The sequence below is a fragment of the Sorex fumeus genome, unplaced genomic scaffold, assembly GCF_029834395.1.
Source record: "Sorex fumeus unplaced genomic scaffold, SorFum_2.1 ptg000009l, whole genome shotgun sequence".
NCBI lineage: Eukaryota > Metazoa > Chordata > Mammalia > Eulipotyphla > Soricidae > Sorex > Sorex fumeus.
The window spans coordinates 27535952-27558078 of NW_026606066.1; the positions used below are offsets into that span (position 1 = coordinate 27535952).

Consider the following 22127-nt stretch of genomic DNA (forward strand, 5'->3'; position numbering starts at 1 on the left):
ACCCCAGCAACAACATCTTCAGACCCTCGCACTAACCCCTTGGCCCAGTTAGCTAAGAATCACCACGGTGGCCCCAGGTACTACTTGAGAGCCACTCCAAGTACAACTAAAGAGAGCTATGACTAGAAACTTGAAAAACAAATAATTCATTCCTGACTCTAGTGAGTTAGCATGGAAAAAGGCAGCAACCCCCCTGTGCTCTCCTTCCTCAATGCCAGGACTTCTCTGCACCTCAAAATTGCCAGACTCTCACCCCTGCTGAACTGTTGCCCTCCACATGCTCTGCACCACGGGAACCCCCTTCCTTTTCCTCTCCCCACTCTGTGCTGCTGGGGACAGAGCTGAAAGAGAGAACAGTGGCTCTTTCTCTCGTGTGCATCTGAACTCAGAAAGCACTTTCTCTGCATCACAGCCTTGCTCTGTTATATGTCATACTTAATATTATATAGTAATAGGATATACATACTGTTGATTCTATAAACTGTATTACATGCTGGCTGGGTTCTCTTGGGCCCCTGTCCCAATGCTCAGTCTCCCAGATGGAGAAATGTGTCTGACCTCTCTGTATGGCAGAAGGCCCAACGGGGCACCATTTTACCAGCCTGTGGCCCCAGGGCCTTCCCGTGTACCATAATGTATATTTCAGACCTCACTTAGATATGGAAAAACTAAGTGTACTACAAAACTAAGTGTAGTACAAAAGAATGTACTTGTAGTTTTGTAGTTTTTCAAGACCCCCTGATTTCAGGGAACTCCCTTTTTCTTGGTGTAAACAACTTTGATGACTTTACCCAACTTCCCATGATGTAAACACGCTTATCTTCCGATGACATGGTTGTAACTCCTTCTCTTAGCATGTATTGTACTTTAACGTATCTTGCTGTACTGTAAGCCCAACACCACTGCTGTATTTGATACTGTATTGTAAATCCAATGTCCTTGCTGTAACACTGTCTCACGCTAGATAAAAGTCACACGCCCCACAGATTCTCTCTTTAAGCACTCTTGGAACCCCTGATGCCAAGAGTTCAGGTGCTTTACCTATCTACAGTCCCCGGCCCGGCCCACCTCCTTATTTTCCCACAAAATCTGTGTCTCAGTGTGCTTGATGAAGCAAATTTCCAGTACAACAGTACCACTGGAGAACATCACGTTAGCAGGAATCCCAAGAAGCAAGAACAGCAGTTTTTTTGGATGCTATCCGATTTTCTTACCACAAAATTGCAATATGTTGTTCCTCAGACCAGCACAAGAAACAAAAGCTAGAGTCTCCAGCAGGAGCTGTCACAAACATCAACCAAGCCTGGTGGCTTTTCCAAGGCAAAGCCCCAGGAGGGCATAGTTATCCACTCCCTAACATCACCACGATTGCAGCGACCACCCGACAAAGGGCGCACTTCAAGTCACCAGTGCACAGGGCTTGGTCAGAGAATGTACAAAGGGCTCTTTCGTAAGCAATGACGTCTGCCTTCCAGGACAAGGGCTGACAGACAAAAAGCAACACTCCACAGGCTTCCCCAGGGACACCTGCCTCCTGCTTCTCTCTTGTGTGGTAAGCCAGTGGTGGGTGTATGTGTGCTGCTGTGTATGTGCACATGCGTGCACCTGTATGTGGGAGAGGACTGGGGTTTTGGGGCTGTGTCTGCGGGTGACTAATCCAGGCGAAGGGTGAACAGAATGGATGTGCACGCGCATCCACTGAGGTCATGTGCTTTTCGCTAGCTGTAAACAAAACGAACTCTGCATTTGGCTCAAATCCCATCCCACAAATAACATCATGAAGGATGTTTCAGGATAATAGCCAGCATTCTCTCTCCAGCAAGTATACAATGAGATTTCAGCATTAATGAAAAACTCTAGGCACTGTCTGGCCTATAGCTCGATGTTCATGTACTACATATATGCGCATATACAATTTAGCCACATGAGAAATGTGATCAACAATCTTTCCTATTCCCCACTCCTGTTTATCAAATGCATAGTCAAGGCAAAATTTCAGACTCAGCAGCTCACTGACCAGTAAGTTAAATGTTATCAATAATCTTGATTAGACACTGCCTGACATGGAGACATTAAGTCTGTCCTTCCTAGACACTGCAGACATCCCATGTTCTCAATCTTCTCCCCATCCTACAGATTATTACTGGAAGGTTACCAGCCTGGGATCAGACTACAGGCCTTGCATACCTGGTCTGCTATTTTTTATTTTACCATGCTAGAGGACTCAGTGCAAAAGAAATTAAGGCAAAGAAGCTGATTAATAAAGGTCAATCTGGTTGTGACTTAATTTTCATGAGTCACTAATGTCTCTGAGAATGGACAGAGATGCATAACCAAATGTTAAGTCAAGTGGAGGAAGGTCAGAGGGATCAATGTACTAAAATCACCACCTGATTTTAGTATAAAGGAAACTCAAGACATGAGTGGGTGCAAACTCCAATTCCAGTATGTAGTAAAAGAAGACAGTGTCAATCCCCCAGGCTCTATTTCCCCTGGTATCTATGTCATTCACTAGCAAAGCAGGGACCGCATCAGATCAATCTGGGTTCTCTGGGCCTGGCTCAGCTTTAGGATTCCAGGCAGTGGCTTTGGGATCTTGAAAAAGACCTGTGTTTTTAAATGGAAGTTGAGTTTTAAGGGATTCGTGGTTCCTCAGCACATGGACACACATGAAGAACTAGGGGCCTACTGGTTTCTATTTCTCATTTGACCTTCTGTGTTATGTGATAGAGTCTCAGTGAAGACTGGCTTGGAGAAACAGATGAAGAGGCTGCACTAAGTGAACTCACTCAGCTTCCCGGAGCTGGGAGCTCTGCAGAAGGATACAGCATGCTGAGGAATTCCTCTGGCCAGGGACAGATGCATGCAGCATCAGTCTCCCCCAGGATCTTGTGTCTTCTCCCTGTTTGAATGTGGCCTCTTGAGTCAACCCCTCCCGTCCCTGTCAGTTTGCTGTCTGATCGAGGACATCTTCCCTGCATGAGGGCCTTGCTTTTTTTTTTTTTCAGGCCTGGCATCTGAAACTCATCTTTCAGGAGACACTGAACTGGACAACTGGGTCTCATTCAGGAGACCCAGCCCTCCGAGGGTATGATGCCAGTATGTTCCTTTTTAAAACAGGAAGTCCTTTTGTGCAAGTTTATAGCCTTTAAGATATTAAAAATAGAGTAAGACTTTATTATGTCAGATATGAAGGGAAGACAGGGTTTCTTATTTTTCAGGTCCAACTTCTGCTGCCCAGACACAATCTCTTTGCCATCTGTGTCAGCTTAGTTACAAAGCACTGTTATTATTCAAGGCTGCACAATGTTGGCCCGAACTACTCGAATACAAAAAAAAAAATTTCTGCTGATTGATTTAGTTATTCTGTTCATATAAACGAATCCAGTTGTACAGCTGTTTCTGATTAGCCAATGTACTGCTCAAGTTATATACAAATAATTTTATAATGAACTCAGCAACTACAAGGACAGGAGAGGGGGGATCTGGTCTCACCTCCCTGAAAACAAATAGTAGCAACAGGGCAGGGGACTTGAACAACGATCCAGGTTTGAATTCCTATCTTCTATGATTCACTTTTTCCTCTGGTAATTCCGCATAACTTATAACAAATGCTCTCAAAGAAACTCTGTCTCTAGACTTTTGAATTCAAGAGAGAAAACCAGTTAGCTTTGCAAGCATAAAATTCCTTTAAAATTTCCCAGCTTTATATTTTGTAAGTTCCAATTCCTCCCATTAAAACTTATATTTGGGATGGGGCTAGAGCATATGGCTTACATGTGGGGAACTTGGGTTCATTACCCAGCATCTCATGATACCTTGAGCATCACCGGGCACAGGCACTGCTTGGTATATAAGCCCCTCCCCCCAATAAAATCAAATAGTTTATATTTACTGAAACTATTTTTGGTGGTTTTGGGGCCACACACATGTATATGCCCAGGGTTTAGTCAAGTTTCTGCACTCAGAGATCACTTCTGGTGGTGCTTGAGGGAACATGTGGAATGCCTGTGATCAACTCAGGACAGCTGCTTGCAAGGCAAGTGCCGAACCCACTGTCCTATCTCTCTGGCCCTGAAACCATTTTTTAAATAATAAACCTCTAGATGGAAATTCTGAAATTGAAAAGTCAGTACTCTATTATAAATAGAAACCAAGTGGGTTTTTTAAAATTGCATTTCAATATAGAACAATTATTCTCTATAGGCTTACACACAAGTTTGTGGTTTTTCTCCAGCTCTATAAGACAAATCATATACTCATTGGAAAATTAAAGAAATGATGTTGAAATGATGTGCATGAGAAACTATAAATAACAGTATTGTAAACTACAGAATCTCAATTAATCAAAAAGAAAACTAATACACCCTTAAAAATAAAATTAAGGAAAAGGCAAGGCATGAATAATTCAAGTGAAAAAACAGATGCTTTTTAAAAACAGCAAAAAGATAGTGACAAGTACTCCCTCAAGAAACCATTTGAAACAAAACAGAAAAAAGAGATTATAAAGTTTATACTTCTAAAATGAATTACCCTGGCAAGGATATGAGGAAACATATTTTCAAATAGTAGGATTGTGAATTACTGTACCTTTGGAAAGCAATATACTTTAGGGACTCTGACAAACAGAAATGAAAGCTTCTGTATATAAGCATGTTCAAACTAACACATAACTCTTTCTCACACACACAGATGTTCAATAAAGAACTGCTATAGTCACATAGAACTTGAAAAGATCTAAGTAGATAAAGAATGACATATTAACCAGCCATGAACTAACTTCAAGTTTTTTTTAAATAATTAATTTCTTTGGGAGGTCTCCCAAGTATATTCAGGGGTCTCAGAGGCACTCCCAGTGATACACAGCCTGGCAGTGCAAGTTTCAGTTTGATGGTTCGATACTCAGTACAGCCCAGCAATGCAGTGTTGCTCAGGTCCAGCAGGACTGGGCACTGCCAAGACCACACCTAGCAGTGTGTAGGGTCCTCCAGGGTTACACTTGGCAGTGTGCAGGGGCCATGTGATTTTGAAGATAGAATTCAGATCCTTATGTGGGCAAGGCATGTGCCCCTGTTCCCTGAGCTTTCTCATCTCATGAGATAGAGCTAAATAAAATCTTTTTTTAAATCTAAAGAGTATTAATGCTGTTTCATTATGTTAGAATAAAAATACTTGTGACTATCAAAGAGGTTTCTACACTTCTGTATTCTCTGCAATATTATGTATAATAACCAAATTATGGAAAGGATTTACTGTTTATCAGTGGGTGGATGGATGGATGGAAAAGCGTTGACATAGTGTACACAGTGGAATATTGCCATGAGAAAGAAGGAAATCCTGCCCTTAACAAACAACATGGATGAGCTTGAAGCATTATGCTCAATAAAATAAATGAGAAGAAAAAGATACATGCTTTCTTTTATCTGTGCGATGTGAGAAAAGTCAAACTCATGGAAATAGTAGCAGAAGAGTTTTAGGAGGCTGGGGATGTGACCAGGAGAATGTTGGTGAAGAGTACAAACCATACAAATTAGTTCTAGGATTTAAGGGACAGCACTGTGATTAGAGTAACAGATCTAGATTACATATTTGAAAGTATGTTTAAATATACTTTTAAATATATTAGATGTTCTTACCTCACTAAAGAAACATTAATGATGTGTGATGGACGTAACACAATCCTAACACTGCAGCAGTGACCAAATTGCCATATAAATGTACTAGATCAACACACTGCATGTCGTAAACACACAAGGTTGTATATCTATAGCTCAATTAAGAAACAAAATAAAATAAAAGGGGCCTAATCAATTATGCAGAGGGTAAGGCACTCTCCTTGCACACAGTTGACCCAGGTTAAATTGCCAGCACCCTATATGGCACCCTGATTCCTGTCAGCACAGAACCAAGAGTCATCCCTGAGCACTGCAGGGTGTGGCCCCCCAAAAAATAAGTAAGTGAAAATTTAAAAATAACAAATAGAAAAATATGTTTACTTTTAATAGAAAAAATATGTACATTTTTATGTAGGAATATAATTCAAGAGAACGACGAAGATTATATCCTGAACCATATTATTGGTTACGGGAAGAAATAGAATTCGAGAGGTAGTAAAATCATTAACTTTTCTTTATAGACTCCTATCTTTTCACCTTTTATATCAAGCAAACAATATGTATATTTTTTCAACCAGCTACCAGATTGCAGTTTGGTTTTCCAAAAGCGAGAGACATTTTCAACAAAAACAAGGAAGGAGAGACTGAATTACAAGGCCAGAACACAGGCCTGATAGTTAACAAAAACCCTTTCTGACTCGAAGAGACACATCATGGATTAGAGCAAAGTAGAGATGATGTAAACAAGAACTCTATACAGAAAGGAATGTTATGGTTAAAATGATACCATAATACCCTCCGCATAGTATCTCTAGTCAACTGAATTTCTTTTCTTTTTTTACTTCTCCTAATTTATCATCAAAAAGAGATTAGGGAAGGAGTAATTATGATGTTTAAATAATGAGGCTCTAAGTTCAAGAGCTTGTGGTGTATCACACAACAGGAAGTCCCAATTTTAACAATAAACTGTTTTGAGCTTATCTCAAAATGTAAAACTTAAGGGGAGAAAGAAAGCAAGGAAAACAAATGTTAAAACTCTAAGGGAAAAAAACCAATTTTAAACTTTAATACACCAAATGATGCTTTGTGTTATTTCTTAAATCATTCATGGTAATCAAACTCTTGGCCAATAGATATAAAATAGACACTGCTTAAAGTAGATTGCTCTACTCTGAAAACATGTTTTCAGCGACTTTCAACTACCTTTTTACATCCTCAAAAAACTGAATCAGAATTTTCAATACCAGCTGAAAATTTGTTCTCCTGTCCCTGGCAGCTTCTGGGAGAGGCAAAAAGATGGTTTAGCCAACCCCTCTCCCACTACTGCCTGCTCCCCCACCCACCCGCACGCTGTCAATCCTACCCCATGACTTCCTGGAAGCCTGCAGGGCCCACCCTGCTTCTTACTCCTCTTCAATCTCAGGCCCACCTGACTGTAATACCCATCTCCATCTCACAAGACGACTGTGGTTAAGATGCTGAGCTCAATGTTTACATTTTCAGGAAAAAGGGGGTAATGTTTTCTCAAGATCTTCTCCAGCCATCATCTGAAGGTTTCCGACTTACAAAATCTCATCTGGGGGATGGGGCAAGGAGTTTTAGGGTTTCCGGAAATACTGAATCACATGTTCAACACTTGAACATTGCATTACGCCATCTCTTAGGTCCTTCTCAGGCCCATAATCTTCAATCAACAGAATGTCTCCAGTATCTAGTGTGCGTGGGAGGTTTCTGAGAAGGGCTGGGGGTAGCGGGAGGGGGACACCTGAAACTGGAAGTACAGATTCTGATGACTGTGGACAACCAGTAATGATACTCACACCATATACATACACAGATGTATATCCGGCGAGCTAAAAGCTATACAGGGATTAAAGAGAAACCAGAAGTAATACCAAGAAATACTAAAAAAAAAAGTAGAACAAACAATAGCCACATAATTTAGTCTCAAATAGGTACGTGGAGTGGAAGGTGACAAATTGCAGGGAAGTAATTAAATTGTGTTCACTGTTAGAATTGAGTTAAGAGCCTGAGAGATAACTGACTAGTGCACATTCTTTGCAAGAAGCCTAGGTTTAATCCCGGCACCACAGGGTCCTCCGGGCACTGGAAGGTGTGGCACCCTCCACCCCCAGACAAAATGGGGCTAGAGAGATATGGTCTGTCAGCATCCCAGAAGTAATCCCTGAGCACAGAGCCAGGAATAAGCCCTGAGCACAAGTGGGTGTGACCCAACCCCGTCCCAAGACAAATAGACAAAATGAATTAAGATGTACACCACAGCACAGCGGGTAGGGCGTTTGCCTTGCACGCAGCCAACATGGCCGACCCGAGTTCAATTCCTCCGCCCCTCTCGGAGAGCCGGGCAAGCTACTGAGAGTATTCGATATGCCAGACACAGTAACAACAAAGTCTCCAATGGAGACGTTACTGGGCCCGCTCGAGCAAATCGATGATCAACGGGAGGGCCTTTACCTTTACCTTTACCTTACCATCCATATAAAGCTCTGCTTATGAGAAAGAAATAAGATATTTAAATACTGTAAACATGCATAACTATTTAAATGCTACCTCTACTGTAAGAAAAATCGTATTTATTTTTATAAATATTTTGCGTTGTAATTGACTCCAGTAGTCGGGAAACTATTTGGCTCTCAATTTTCCATCATATTCACCATATCCTTGTCCTACAAATACCTCATACCTGAGAGAACTGTTCATTACCACCCCACCCCCAACCATAACAAAGTAGCTTATGGCAGCCTGGGGCAGGTGTGGGGGTGAGGGAGGAGACCAGTATCTTTCAGTGTTGTTGCTTAAACTTCTTTCTCTTTTTGGAAATGGTCCCCAATTCAAAGAAAAAGATGAAGCCACAGGGGGTGGGGGGCGTGGCCTAACCCTTTTCATAATGAGGAAGTGAATCAGATATGGGAATTGGACAGGAAAGATCTCGCTACTTACATTTTACAGTAATAATTGCCACCTTTCCCATGAAAGCACAAAATTTCATTTTTTTCACTATTAGAACCATTATTATTGTTCATTTACAAAGATATAAAAGCCAACTAGCATTTGAGTTTTAGTGACAGAGTGCAAGCTTGACATATATGAAGTCCTGGGTTCAATCTCTGCACCACATTCCCCCACCCCACCCCTCTCGCCAGCACTGGGTGGGGGGTATAGCACTCAAAGCTATCACATGCATAAAAGCCAGGTGGTGTTATAAGTATCAATCGGGTGGATTGATCCCACTCTTGGATACATCTTTCTTAGCATCTTCAGAAACCAGACACTCTTCCATAAAGCATCAAGATCTATGTCACTTTCACAACATTTTTTTCCAACTCAAATTTTACAGTTCAAGTGGCAGAAATGAAATGTTATTCAACCAACACTAAGAAGGACTATAATTACTGGAAGTGCTTGCAATAGCGATTAGACAAGAAAAAGATATTAAGAGCATCGAAGTAGGAAAGGAAGAAATCAAGCTCTCACTATTCGCAGATGATATGATACTATACTTAGAGAACCCTAAAACCTCTACCAAGAAACTCCTAGAAACAACAGACTCGTATAGTAAAGTTGCAGGCTATACAATCAATACCCAAAAGTCCATGGCTTTCCTATATGCAAATAGTGAGAGAGAATAAAACGACATGAAGAAAACAATCCCGTTCACAACTGTGCCCCAGAAATTCAACTATCTAGGAATTAGCTTAACTAAAGAAGTAAAGGACCTGTACAAAGAAAACTACAAAACGCTGCTTCAGGAAATAAAAGAGGACATGAGGAAATGGAAAAATATCCCCTGTTCATGGATCAGGAGGATTAATATTGTCAAAATGGCAATACTTCCCAAAGCACTGTAAAATTCAACGCGATCCCTATTAGGATACCCATGACAGTCTTCAAAGAACTGGAGCAAACACTCGTGAAATTTATATGGAACAATAAGCCCCCACGTATAGCTAAAGCAATTATTGGGAAAAAGAAAATGGGAGGAATCAACCTCCCTAACTTCAGACTCTACTACAAAGCAGTAATAATTAAAACAGCATGGTACTGGAACAAAGGCAGAAGAGCAGACCAATGGAACAGAGTTGAATATACTGACATCTCCCCCCAAAACATATGATCACCTAATCTTTGATAAAGGAGCAAGAAATGTGAAGTGGAGTAAGGAAAGCCTTTTTAACAAATGGTGCTGGCAAAACTGGACAGCTACATGCAAAAAAATGGGCTCAGATCTCTGCCTAACACCATGTACAAAAGTAAGATCAAAATGGATTAAAGACCTCAACATCAGACCGGAATCCATAAGGTACACTGAAGAAGAAGTCGGCAAAACCCTCCATGATATTGAAGCTAATGGTGTTTTCAAAGATGTCACACCACTGGCTAAGCAAGTGAAAACAGAGATAGACAAATGGGACTATATTAAACTAAGACGCTTCTGCTTCTCAAAAGAAACAATGATCAAAATACAAAGACAGCCCACAGAATGGGAAAGGATATTCACCAAATACACATCCGACAAGGGGCTGATATCAAGGATATACAAAGTACTGGTTGAACTCCACAAGAAGAAAACATCCAGCCCTAACAGAAAATGGGGCAACGAAATGAACAGAAACTTCATCAAAGATGAAATTCGAATGGCTAAAAGACACATGAGAAAATGCTCTACATCATTAATCATCAGGGAGATGCAGATCAAAACAACAATGAGATATCATTTCACACCACAGAGACTGGCCCACATCCAAAATAACAAAAGCAACCATTGCTGGCGCGGATGTGGCGAGAAAGGGACCCTCCTTCACTGCTAGTGGGAATGCCGACTGGTTCAGCCCTTCTGGAAAACAGTATGGATGATTCTCAAAAAACTAGAAATTGAGCTCCCATTTGACCCAGCAATTCCACTCCTGGGAATACACCCCGGAGAGGCAAAAAAGTATAATCGAAGCGACATCTGCAGTTGTCTGTTCATTGCAGCACTGTTTACAATAGCTAGAATCTGGAAAAGATCTGAGTGCCCAAGAACAGATGACTGGTTAAAGAAGCTTTGGTACATCTACACAATGGAATACTATGTAGATGTCAGAAAGGATGAAGTCATGAAATTTACATACAAGTGGTACTACATGGAAAGTATCATGCTAAGTGAAATGAGTCAGAAAGAGACGGATAGACATAGAAAGATTGCATTCATCTGGGTAACATAAAGTAACAAAATAGGAGACTAACACCCAAGAATAGCCGAGATAAGTACCAGGCGGATTACTCCATGGCTTTGAGGACAACCACACATGCTAGGGGAAAAGGCAGCTCAGATAGAGAAGGAAGCACCAAATAAAGGGTGTTGGGAGGTTCCTCTCAGGATGGGAAATGCATGATGAGAGTAGACTATAGTCCGAACAAGATTGCCACTCAATATCTCTTTTGCAAACCACAGCACTCAAAAGGAGAGAGATAACAAAAGGGAATGCCCTGCCACAGTGGTAGAGTGGGATGGGGGATGGGGGGAAAGGGGGTGGGAGGGATACTGGAACTGGTGGTGGTGCAGAATGGGCACTGGTGGAGGGATGGGTATTCGATCATTGTATAACTGAATCCCAAGCACAAAAATTTGTAAGTCTACAACTGTACCTCATGGTGTTTCACTAATAAAAATTTAAGGGGAAAAAAAAAGGACTATAACAAGAATGACTTTTTTTTTTTGCTTTTTGGGTCACACCCAGTGATGCTAAGGGGTTACTCCTGACTTTGCACTCAGGAATCACTCCTGGCGGTGCTCGGGAGACTATATGGGATGCTAGGAATCGAACCCGGGTCAGCTGTGTGCAAGACAAACGCCCTACCCGCTGTGCAATTGCTCCAGACCCCAAGAATGACTATTTTTGAGTGAATATAAAAATGATTTTTTAAGTTACTGCCTTGAAAGAGTTTATGATCTAATGAGGGACATGAGAGACAAGTACTTCCAACATAGGAAAGAGTCCTCCACAGGTGGAGTTCCTGCAGTTACAGGAATCACTAAGAAGGAGGAATCAACTCATGAGATTCTGGCTCTTCTTAAGAAGCTTGTTTTAACACTGAACCAGGTTTACAGAATCTGCTAAACTTGGGACTGGGGAGATAGCGCAAAGGGGCTGGAGCATATGAATTGTATGCTTGAGCCCTCAGATTGATTCCAGGACTATACAGTGTACAAGCACACCCAGATGTAGACCTGATGGTCCCCTGCACTGTGGGCCTAGCACTGAAACATCAGTTGGCCAAGTATCCCTGAGAGCATCCCTGAGTTTGCTTGAGGCATCCCTGCCACCACCAAGAAGCTACTAAACTTGTGAAATCTTAAAGTAACAATGTCTCCTATTTATTTTAGGCATATTCTTTTATTGAATATTAGCCATCTCAAGTAATTGGGGCTAAATAAGATTCAACATAAGAGAAGAAAAGGGGCAGCCTGGAGAGAATAAATAGTTATACAAAGGATGTCCAGGGGAAAGGGAAAGGATAGTTTAGCAGGAGACCAGTACATGAAAAATGGGGTCTATTATGACCAAGGCTGAAGCACAGGTTGAAAATGCTGAGCTTGGAATCAATCAGCTCCAAGTTTGAATACAAGCTCTGTGATCTAGCACAAGAAACCTAACTTCTCAGTCCCAGATTTCACTTGCATGTATAATATCTACCTTACAGAGTTGTGACTATGTAAGGATTCAATTACAAGACACATAGTAAGTGGTAATATTAAAGAAAGAACAAAGGAAAAGAGGAAGGAAGGAAGGAAGGAAAGAAGGAAGGAAGGAAGGAAGGAAGGAAGGAAGGAAGGAAGGAAGGAAGGAATTTTTGAAAGGTTGTCCATATCACAGGAAGCTTTGAAAGATAGACTCACTTAAAATAACTTAGAGATCAAAGAAAATTAAAAATAAGAAACTGAGTTTACTGGGAAATGAATTGTCAGGACAGAATAAATGTAGCAAAGTAAGCAATGTTAAAATGCCACAGTGGTATGGTGTTGCCAATGCCAATCTTGTTTACTGAAATTTCTAAACTCATGAAAAGTTATGTGTCTATGGCGACTGTTAGTACAGTAATGGTCTCCTGGTTATTGTAGCTGCACTATTTTTCTGAGTATGAATGCATTATTCTTGAGTCCTCAACTATATTACAAGTTATCTGAAGACTGCTATGGTAAGCACACTTCCATGTCAAAGTGTTCAGACCCCATCACAGAAGCCAGGGAACAAAGGTGCAACCACCCCTTGAACCAAGGTGCTGATCCTGTGACAGATGTACCTATGTCATTCCCTCAACCATGGACACTACATGACTGCTGTGACAATGTCCCTGACACTTCCTGGTGTCAAAGTACCAGGCACATAGCACATCTTGCATTTACCTTCCCGCCCTTTATCTGCCCTGAGCATCTCAGCAACATGTGCTCAACGGGGCAGTTTCCGTAGGTCACAAACTCATGGCATGAAGAATCTTCTTTGAGAGATGCCAGAGAGGTAATACTGGGATTAAAGTGCTGGCACTGCATACCACCAACCTTTGTTCAATTTCCAGCATTGCCTCCAGTTCCCTTATTTCCTCTAGGAGTGATCCTTAAGTGAGGAGTAAGCCCTGAGCACCACTGGGTGTGGCCGAAATCCCCTTACCAGAAAAAAAAAAGATAACGACACATAAATACCGAGGAGCTGCATCATCCTAGATCATCCATCTGCTCCGTCATCTACATCCATGGTGTCACCGAAGCCCAGTAATGGCCATGTAGGGCTAGAGTGATAGTATAGTGGGTAGGGCCTTTGCCTTGCATGTGGCTGACCCAGGTTCGATCTCTGGCATCCCATATGGTCCCCTGAGCACCACCAGAACTAATTCCTGAGTGGAGAGCCAGGAGTAAGCCCTGAGCATCACTGGGTGTGATCCAAAAACCAAAAACAACGCACATAATAATAATAATGACTGTGTAGAATGTCCTCCTCATTTTAAAGGTAAAGGAACAAATGGATCTGGAAGCCTCTGTCCACGTCATGCATTAATCTGGAGGAGACTGCCTACCATAGCAGTCAGCAACACCAAGGGGATGGGCGCTGGTAAGGGGTGGGGGAGCTTTTCTGGACTTCACCCAGACTGACAGAATCTGCTTTTACAAACTGCGGGCCACACCCTGGCTGAGATCCAGCACACTCTAAAACTAGTCAAGTGCACTTAGCACTCAATGAATTCAAGGTATTCCTGAGATTCTGGTGTGGGTTGAGTTCTTATCATTCAAAAGTATACAGTTCAGTTTCTGACCTGACCATAGTCCCTACAGAGGAAGTAGCATTAGTCATAGGAGGCAGGGCCTCAGCAGGCCATCTAGGAGCAGAGAAGGTGGGAGACAATGGCATGAGCCCATTCATCTTTCTCAGTCTGGCACATAGAGAACACTCAATAAATATTTGTTTAACAGACAAATAAATGAAAGGAGGACTAGCTACCTCCAGCTGGTAGCAATTCTACTCTCCCTAAATTCTCTGCCTTGCATCTGTACTTAAAAAGTGTCATATTTGCCACACTCTACCTTGCATTCCTGCTGTCTGAAACCAGGAAAGTGTTTGGAGATGGACAACCTGCATCTCCCCCCACCCCCCCAAATCACAGGGCCCAGATGCCAGGCTAACAAAGTGGAAAAGTATCTGACTTGATCCTAGCTAGGACCTGATTTAACACGTGGGGTATGGCTGGTCCTTAAGCATAAGTTCCCCAAACTTCCCAGCTTCCCGGCATAAAGGTGGATTGTTTAGAGCAGCAACAGAAAGACCTCTGTATGAACTTCAGAAGGAATCTGGGGGACAACACTGGAGGCAGGTTTCCTGAAGATTCTCCTGGGAGAATCACAAAGAGCAGATACTTGGGTGGTGGGTGTAAGGAGAGAGATCAGGCTACGTCTAGCTGTGCTCAAGACTTGCTCCTGGTTCTGTGCTCTTAGGGACCATATGGGGAGCTGAGGATCAAATCCAGGTAGACCTCTTGCAAGGCAAGCACCTCACCAGTTGTAGAGTTTCTTGGGTCTCACATCAAATAAAGTGCACGATGCTTGCTTGAAAATAACTTGAAAAGACACTTGAAAATAAAGCATAGCAATGAATAAAAGATGCTCTGGTTTAGTTTCATTCTCTTGCAGTACACTATAGAAGTATAGGAGATCTGAGAATCACAATTATGCTTAGGAACGCCCCAATATTTCACAGATAGCTTCAGAGATCTGCAACAAATGTGTTCCTTCAAAAAGGACTCAGACCTGATGTGGACACCTAAGATGGGAAACGGGAAAGGTAAAGCCTTCTGGATCTGAGCCTTCCTCCCGTCACTTCACCAAGTCAGTCCCTTCCCCGTTCTTGGGGTCACGGCCTGCCTGGTGTCTGAGTGGCCCTCAAATATGAGGGGGTGTCTTATTTTCCCTGGTTTCACACTTCAGCATCCCACTGAATCCTCTTACCCTGGGAGGCTCAAAGGTTCCCTTCTGGGTTGTACTGAGCAAGGTTCAAGTGGTGTGATGTGCTCTGGGACACCAGAGGAGCAGACCACACAACAGACACTTAACATGTGCAACCAGGGAAGCAAGGGGGCATCATCTCCGGGCGTGTAACTGCTCCAGAGTGTGTAATTGCTCCAGACTTTACTTGGCTAATGATTCTCTGCTCCACACCACTCTAGCCTTGGCACTTATGGACTTCTCTAGAACTGGAGTGATGACAGAGGTGGTGGCAGAGGACACAAGACAGAAGATGTTATTCAAATGCATCAACGATATCTGCAGACTCTGGTCCATTCACCAGGTGATAGATTTCTGCCGCGGCTGGGGGGTCTGGTCCGCCCACGCACCCCGCAAACTCCACCACCACAGGCACATGAATATACACAGGCTGAGGAGAAAGCAGCATTGTGTGAGCCCTGAAAAGAGAGACAAGGTGGCCTGGGCAAGCTGCAGAAAGTCCAAAGAAAATTTACATAAACAGAAATAGAAAATCGCTTGGACTTATTGAGAGGTGTATTTAAGAAGAAAAAAAATATGTTGATGATTTTAAATGAAGGATTGTTTTTGAAACTGCCGTGGGAAACGGGCAAAGGAGCCCCGTCCCCCCTTGCCTGGAGGGACTGGTCCAGGGGCTCGGCGAGGGCTTGGAGCAGGGGTGGGGATCGTGGAACAGGAGTGACCCGGGTATTTCTGAGAGCGTGGCTCCCCCTCTCCACTCCCCAGCCGCCCCGCGTCACTGGAAACGAGCTGAGAGGCTTCCGGGGACGCGGGTAACGCCTGGAGCCCGCAGCGCTGGGCCGGAGCGGGGAGGTTGGGGAATTGGAGGGAAATATTCCTCCGGGCTTCACCGGACCCAGGACCCAGCCAGGCTTTGGCCTCAGCAGACGCACCCTTCGTCCATCGCAAACAGTTCCGACTCTAACCACCAGTTGAAAAGTTGGGGTCACCCCCACGGGACCAGCCGGTTCCGTTTACACTTGCAAACTTTTCCTGGTCTTTTTTGCACAATTGAAATAAAAGGGGTGGGAGTATATTCATTTTTTCTTCCAACTGCAGGCGCGAGGCCGAGGCTGAAGGGAAGCAAGCAAGCAGTCCGGAAAGTTGGGGAGAGGCCCCGGGGGTGGGGGTTGGGGGCGGAGGGAAGCGCGGCCTGGAAGTGGCCCGAAGGTCAGCGCGCACGGCAGAACGCGGGGGTCCCCGCCCCGAGACGCGGGGGTCCGCGCTGAGAAGCGCGCTCTGGCGCGCGCGAGCAGCGGTCGGGGGTCCCGGGCCTGAGGTGCCATGGGGGAGCCGAGCCGTGCGATGGGCAGGACCCCGCTTCCCGCTCCCGCCCCGGACGAAGAAGGCGAGGCGCGGCCGGGGAGCACACTGGCCCGGGGATGCCCCCGAGGTCCCCCCATCCACACACCCAGTCCCAGTCGAGGACTAAGGTGCGGCCCCGGCGCATCCCCGCGGAGCCCCTGACCCACAGCGCAGTAACTTGGGCAACGGCGGGTCCCGGGTGCCCCCTCTCACCCTCTCCACCGGCAGCGGCGGCGGGGCCCGGGGTCAGTGGAGCCCCCCGGAATCGCCGCTGCCCGGGGCCCCGAGGTGCGCCCCTCTCGCGGCCCCGACGTCCCCGCCTGCCTGCCCCGCAGCATCCCGCCGTCGAGCCCACCCCTCCCGGGGGTCCCCGGCATACTCGGGGGCGGGGGTCTCCCCAGGTACTGCCCCGCACCCGGGGTCCCCCGTGGCCCCCGCGGCGGCGCGGCGCTTACCGCGCAGCGGCTCCCGGCGGCTGCAGGATCCCGCGGCGCGCTGGGCATTTTTTTTTTCTTCTTGGGAAACTTCTCCCGGGTCCGTAGGGCTGAACCGAGCGGGCAGGAAAAGCGCTGGGCGCCGGGAGGCTGCGACCATCCGGGAACTTTGCTGCGAAGTGAGCCCTCCCCCTCGGCTCCCCGTCCCCCCCTGCCGCCCCGCCACACGTGGAAGCGCCGCGGGCCCTCGGCGCTCTCCCGCCCGCTCCGGGGCGCGCCCCCAGCCGCCGGCCCCCCCAGGAACGTGGCTGGGGCGGGTCTGGGGCTGGCGTCCCCAGCGCTCTGGGGGTGGTGGGGGGCGCCGCCCTGTGGGGGCCGGGACCCGCAGAGGAGCAGCAACAGGATAAGTGTCCAACCCAGTCCCTTTCCTGCAGTCTCCTCTCCTGCACCCCGAAGGGCAGCTTTGTCCCTTTTAAAGGCCAGATGCATTTAAAAAGTGAAGTCTGAAGAGGGGTGGAACCCACGGAGAAGACTGTACTATCTTACAGCAGGTAAGATGGAACCCTCGGTCCATCCGCCACCGTTTGCAGGACCCTCTCCCCGCTCTTCCCCGGGAAAGAGGCAACCCCTGACAGCCTTGGATTGAGAGCCTTTGGTCAAGTTATAACGCCCCTGGGAATGACTTTCCATCAGCCACTACGGTTTCAAAACGCCCTGGGGTCACCCACAGATTTGGGCATTGGAAAAAGCAGAGTCTCTTTCTCCCTTGCACGCTCTGAGAGCTAACCGCAGGCCCCCTGTAGAAAAGTCTAGGGTTCTCTTGGGGGAGAAGGCAGTTGGGATATAGAAAAAAGAAAAAAAAAACCACTAGGGCAATGATAGTTGAAAATGATCACTCTGGATAAGAACTTTGAGCTGATAGTAGGTAAAGGAACAAAAATAGCCTTTCAGTATCTGTATAGCAAACCATAATGCCCAGAAGGGGAAAGAGAGAGAGAAGTGCTTGCCATGGGGCGGGGGTGGGGATACACATGGGAGGGAAACTGGGGTCGCTGGTGGTGGGAAATGTACACTGGTGAAGAGATGGGTGTTGGAACATTGTATGACTGAAACCTCAGCATGAACAGCTTTGTAATTGTATATCCCATCGAACTCAATTAAAAAAATTCTTAATAGAAAAAAAGAAAAAAGAAGTCAGCACTCAAACAAGAAACCTGGGTTATTAGAACATGGGTCAGAAAAGAACCACACACACAAAAAAAATGAGGATTGGGGCTGGAGCAATAGCACAGCAGGTAGGGCGTTTGCCTTGCACGTGACCAACCCGAGTTGATTCCCAGCATCCCATATGGTTCCCTGAGCACTGCCAGGGGTGATTCCTGAGTGCAGAGCCAGGAGTAACCTCTGTGCATCGCTGGGTGTGACCCAAAAAGCAAAATTAAATAAATAAATAAAAATAAAATAAATGAGGATCTCTGTAACCTTTTAACTGTATAGTTAGAATATCAAGACTGTGTATGGTAGTGTATCAGGGCAGCACTTGAGAATCACTCCCCAAAACTGAGGAACTGACAACCCCTATTCCATACTGCTGCACCATGTGTTAGGTATGCAGTAATAGATACAAACCTTACTGGACAGAAATTGAGCAGCCTAGACAAATTTCCCACTCACACACTTTTGCTCCTGAATGTATCCATCTTGGAAAGGTTGATTCCAAGTCTGGTTTCTATGGCAAGTTGAACAAGTCATGCTCTATAAAATAAAGACAACTGAGTTCATGTATCTATACATTACTCCAGACATGAAAACAATCCACAACACTTGTCACAATCACACACGGGAACTTCCTGGATTCCTTCTAGGTCTCTGGGTTGCTTTTCATTTTTTCCCTTTTCTGCTTCATGTAAGGATAACAGTTGCTCTTACCTAACATAAGTGCTGTGAAAACTTACGTGCTAAGCCCTTTGAAAATGGACAGTAATGGCATACATGAAGTGTGGGAGTGGTTCATTTTATCTCTCCACTTCCCTAGATTGATGTTGTGACCTGGGACACACACACACACTTGGTTGTGGTGCTCTGTACTTTTGAGTTGTGGTGCTTGTGCGCACTTTAATTGCAGTGCTTGCTGGGGGTTGCACCGTTAGCTGTGGCTCTGGGAATCACAGACATGCCACGAGGATAGCTTTTGGCATCTCTTGAGCCAGAGATCAAACTCAAGGCAGATGCTTTACCAAGACAAACCATCCTCCAAGCCCTTTATTTTTTCTTCAGTTTTTCAAGTCCTGCAGAACTCCAGGATAATTATTGATAATTATTGGAATTGGAGAATTATTGAATCAGACTATTATTGAATAAGAATTCTGAATTTATGTATTTCAAATGTCTATGAAACTTAATTTTTGCATTAGTATGCCCAAAGAAGGAAAATTTCCCCTTCTCATCACTTTACCATTGCAAGACAAACAAAAATAAGGTGTGAATTGTCCCCCAGTTTTAAATCCCCCATAAGAATAGCCATCCTGGATGTCACGGATACTTAGCTCTCTTAGCTCAGAGCCCAACAGTTCACTCAATTAAGTCAAAACTTTAATAGTATTTTACCAGTTGCAATTCTCTGCTTTCAGAGGGTGGTCTAAGATTGCCCTAAATGTTAACATATGGGGGAAGCTGAGTGAGTGAATATGGACACATATACCTACCGACTAACATAAAAATCAAAGTGTCTCGTTCCCTAAATCTAGAAAATTGACCTTCTAAAGAAATTACATTCTTATGACCAACTTATTTTATAACCAGAAATGTATATACATATTGACCCCTTTCATCCATTTCACCCACCCACTTTATCCATTTCATCCCCACCTCTCCACCTGGCAAACACCAATCTGTTCCCTGCATTGATAATCCCCTCACTTTGTTTTAAATTAAGACTCTACATATATGTTTTTAGTCCATACAGTATATGTTTTTCTCTGTGGTAATTATTTCACGTAGCATAATGCCCTCAAGGAAGGTCACCCAAATTGTCCCAAATGGCAAACTGCTATTCTTTCTCTGCTGGGGGTCTCCCATTCAATGTCCAGGGTACCTGGGACTCTTACCAGTGATCCTCTACCTGACCATTGTGGGCCTGAAGGTTCTAATGTTGGAGACTGCGCAGGCAATGCTGCTTTGGGATCAGTGGTGCTGGGGGCCACTAGGACCCCACCATGACAGTGCTTGGGTAGTCATGTGGTATGTGGGATCAAACTCAGACATGCAAGGTATGCTGGGGGCTGTTTATGGTGATACTTGGCCAACTGGTATTGGACATTTCAATGCTAGAGCCCAACAATGCAGCATTGCTTGGGCCTAGCAGTGCTGGAGACTACCAAGGCCACCCTGGGGGTGCTCAGGGGACATATGGTACTGGAGAATCAAGTTCGGGGTCTTGTGCATATAAAGCATGAGCCTCTGACTTGAACTAACTTCCTAACCCTGATTTCATTCATTCTCATTTTTTTTCTGCCTAGATAATAATGTGTATCTATAGTCACACATGACTCACTGATGGGATGCCTCCCAAGAAATGGGTCATTAGATACGGGACCAAGAGGGCAGAAATGAAGCAAAAGTGAGTGTTCCTGGGATATTTACACACACACACACACACACACACACACAAATAACTCAAAAGCAAAATTAAAGGAATAAGAGAGATAGTACAGCAGGTAAGATGCTTGTCGTGCATACTACCAACCTGGGTTTTATCCCCAGCACCACATATGGTCCCCCAAGTTCCACCAGGAGTGATTCCTGAGCACAAAATTGGAAGTAAACCCTGAGCACAGCCAGGTGTGACCCCTAAGCCCCCCAAAAGCTGCAGCAGCAGCAACAACAACATACTTAACACAGTTAAATACAGTTTCTGTGCTGAATTCTGCTGAGGAAACGCACTGGATAACCTAGCCACCCTCTCCAGAAAATTCTCCACTGTGGGTTAGTACTTAGACTTTGCATATGGGAGGCCATGGTTTGATCTTCAGTAGCTCAGGGAAGCCTGAGCACTGCTGCCCCCTCCAACACTGAGCTGGGAGCAGCTTCTGAGCACTGCCATGACTGACTTTAAAGCTCAGGAACACAGGTCACAGGAGCAGCTGGGGTAGAGCAGAGACCACCAAAACTCTGAGCTCTGCTGTGGGGGTAAGGGAGGGGCTAGAGGAAAACCTGAACTCTACCCTTAAAATTGTGCTTTCATGAAACCTGACTTCTGGGGCCCAAGAGATAGCACAGTGGGTCAGGCACTTGCCTTACATGTAGCTGACCTGGGTTCAATGCTCAGCACTACATCTGATCCCCCCCACAAGCTCAGCCAGGACAGAGCACAGTCAGGTATGACCCAAAAATCCATTAATTGATTGATTAATTAATTATTAAAAATTTATTATTTATCTGGGGCCAGAGAGATAGTACAGTGGGTAAGGCAGGCACATGCCCAGTGCAAGTTTGATCCCCAGCACCCCATGCAGTTTCCCAAGCACCACCAGGAGTAATCCCTGAGCACAGAGCCAGGAGTAGGGGGCTGGATCGATAGCAGCAGGTAGTGCATTTGCCTTGCAAGCAGCCAACATGGCCGACCCAAGTTCAGTTCCTTCCTTCCTCTCGGAGAGCCCGGCAAGCTACTGAGAGTATCTCGCCCGCACAGCAAAGTCTGGCAAGCTACCCGTGACATATTTGATATGCCAAAAACACAGTAACAACAAGTCTCACAATGTTACTGGGCCTACTCGAGCAAATCGATGAACAGGAGAACAGTGACAGTGACAGTATAAACTTTATACTGTTTTACAAAACATCTATACCTACAGAGTCAGGAGTAGGCCCTGAGCACAGTTGTGTGTGGATGCTCCCCTCCCCATGGATGAAACAAAAACAAAAACAAAGCTATCTTAAAAAAAAAAAAAACCAAAACAGCAGAAATAACAACACTCAAAACCTGATCTGTAGGTAAGAACTAAACCAGGCCAGATACATCGGGCCCATAGCAGGCCCAAAGTCAGTGGCTCTTTGTAAGACAGCTGGGAACGGCCAGTTAAATGGAAGTGGCCTGAGGGGTAGTTCTGAGGTTCCCAGGTCCGGGTGGAGCTGTAGTGACACCTGCTTACCCCTGGGGAAATAGACCAGCCCTCTCAGTATCAACATTGGCTGGCTGTAGGCAGCAGAATAAAGGTCCAGAGTCTAAAGAGCATGCAGAGA

At 44.9% G+C, this 22127-nt stretch overlaps 1 protein-coding gene across 1 annotated transcript in view; it reads right to left on the reverse strand.

Moving 5' to 3' along the window:
- WIPF1 (WAS/WASL interacting protein family member 1) overlaps nucleotides 1-17148 on the reverse strand; it is a 127550-nt gene extending 110402 nt beyond the window's left edge. The window contains exon 1 of the mRNA XM_056110489.1: nucleotides 16908-17148. The gene's annotated coding sequence lies outside the window, so the exon portion shown is untranslated. The remainder of the gene's footprint in view (nucleotides 1-16907) is intronic.
- Nucleotides 17149-22127: the final 4979 nt, after the last annotated feature.